The sequence below is a fragment of the Mus caroli genome, chromosome 8 (genome assembly GCF_900094665.2).
Source record: "Mus caroli chromosome 8, CAROLI_EIJ_v1.1, whole genome shotgun sequence".
Classification (NCBI taxonomy): domain Eukaryota; kingdom Metazoa; phylum Chordata; class Mammalia; order Rodentia; family Muridae; genus Mus; species Mus caroli.
Genome location: NC_034577.1, coordinates 104,115,556 through 104,117,922, shown reverse-complemented (window position 1 = coordinate 104,117,922; position 2,367 = coordinate 104,115,556). Strand labels below are relative to the sequence as shown.

At 38.2% G+C, this 2,367-nt stretch overlaps 1 long non-coding RNA gene across 1 annotated transcript in view; it reads left to right on the top strand.

The window, feature by feature from the left end:
• LOC110299868 overlaps positions 1-2,367 on the top strand; it is a 126,388-nt gene that overhangs the window by 83,786 nt on the left and 40,235 nt on the right. Inside the window, exon 2 of the long non-coding RNA XR_002378525.1 lies at positions 1,170-1,232. This is a non-coding gene — a long non-coding RNA (uncharacterized LOC110299868). The remainder of the gene's footprint in view (positions 1-1,169; positions 1,233-2,367) is intronic.

Here is a 2,367-nt window from a genome sequence, read left to right as displayed (position 1 = left end):
AAAAAAAAAAAAAAGTCTTATGTGTCTAGCCCCAAACTAATGTCAGGGAAACAATAGCCTTAAGAGTAAATAGTGACAATCTGCTTACCAAATCTGTGGGTCTCCATGATGAATAAGTACTTGGGATTTTATGTCTCATAGTGTGCGTCTGTGCTTCAGTGATCACTAGTCAGGCCCCAGGGAATGATGAGCCCACAGAGCTCTGTCATAACAGTGTGTGAGAAAAAGAAAAAAACACTATGATCCTTCTGTGTCTCAAGATGGAAGGCTGTCCTGGGTAAGGCAGACTCCTCGAGCATTCACGTGAGTGGGGGTTCTGAGTCCTAGAGGCCATCCGTTTCCTGAGTCCCTCAAACTATTAAGATCCACAGGAAAGACAGGTGTTACAATGGCAGGTAGCTGCATCTCTGATGTTCAGGAAAGGATCTCAATGAGCACCCAGTGTCTGATCAGTGCGCGAATGAACACGTGAATGAGGAGCTACCATTCTGTGCAAAACCCAACATGGTTCGTCAGTTTAGACCTCTTTGCCTCTAATTACAATACCAGCTACTGCTCTGTCCTGAAGATTTATAATCCCTTCCCAATGCCCTTGATGGAACTTTCCCCCCATGCAACCATGTTAAAGATTCTGCTTTTAGGAGACAATTAGGTCATGAGAGCTGTTCCTTTATGAACAGAACTCAGAAATGGTCCCAGAAGATCAGTTTTATACTGTTCACCATGCGGCAGAGTAGCACAAAGACTATATTTACAAATTGAAAGGCATCCCCTTGACAGACTGTCTCTCCTGGCTCCTTGCATTTGGATGTACTCTCCATCCTATGCTCCTATTGTTTATAACTTCCTTGTCTGAACTACTTTACCATAGCAACTTCAATGAAATAAGCCTCCTACTCACAAAATCTTGTTAGAGGAAAATTTAAATAACAAATACAATGTTTCAAAAAAAAAAGTGAGTTAATTTTATCCTAGCCATTTATAACCATCACATCTTTCTCCAGAAATAATGGTTTGAATTATTGCTAGCTCCTCAATCCAATTCCAGCCAGATTAAAAACAGATCAAACATTCTAAAAGGATCTGCAGCCTCCGAATAAGAACTTTATTTCCATTCTCTTTTTTTTCGGACTCTGATGCTGACCTCATCATGGTTGCCTGGCCTCCAGCAAGAAGCATCTCATTTGGTATTATTGGCTCATGTGCATGCCGAAGCAAAGCTTCCGCAGAAGGTAATGTAATTGGGACTGCACAGAGGTGATCACCACTTTGTGAGAAATCCTGCTGATTTAACTGGGTCTTACTGCAATATCCTACTTGTCTTCATTTAGCTGGCTTGAAAAGAAAGAGATGAAGGAAGATAGAGTTGTCTATTTACTGTAGTATAGAGCTATTGGGTTCAGTGCCCCACGTATTTTCAGTTGGAAATAACTGAGAATAATTTGCCCCCAGATAACTTGAGATGGGTGGATGAAACCCACAGGGTCAATAATTGTAGTTAATGAAATATATAAGCAAATATTTCCATTTTTAATTAAGTGTATTACGTAACCACATAGGAAAAAGAGTGAGTCTTAATAAAATTACTTTCAGTAAAATATCATTCTGGAAGAGAATTTGAAATGAAACTAATGTATAGGATGTCAATCACTGAGTTAAATGTCATTCATCTCAGAGCACTTGAAAATATTTTTGACAAATTCTGTCAAGAGAACTAAGCATCCATTTAGCGGGAATGATTGTATTGATAATTACAGATGCAAGAGTCAAGAGCTAATTGATCACTTCACGAAGAGCTGCATATTAACTATATACTTGCTCATAGGGACAAAAGAACTCCATTGTTCATTTTAGGTGTGTCCACAGCAATACTTACAAGTATTTTAATCTATATCTGTGTGTGTACATCTGGCTATTGGAGCGAAAAGTGTTCCGGTGTAATGCATAGTTTATGCAATAGTTCTTTCTATTCAAAGTCAATCATATTATTGAACGATTATTTAATAACTTGTGGTTTCTTCCACTTAGTGAGAATAGACACTGTTGTGGCACCTGTCGTGGTAGACTGCTGATGCAACAATTCTTCCTCGTGGAGTAACTCAGATGTGTTCAGAGAAGCACTCAGCATGACTCTAGCATTTCAAAATAGATTTGAGTTGACTGAGTACATTTATTTAGCTTTCTAGGCAATCCTAGCTCTCCTCAGAGATCTAAGACACCATCTGATTCTCTGGCATGTCCCTCATTTATTTGTGGCTGTTGTTGACTTTTTTCAATTTACCCTAAAATTTTCAACATAAATTATACTATATATGTAGGTGTATTTTTTAATTTTTTATTAGATATTTTCCTCATTTACATTTCCAA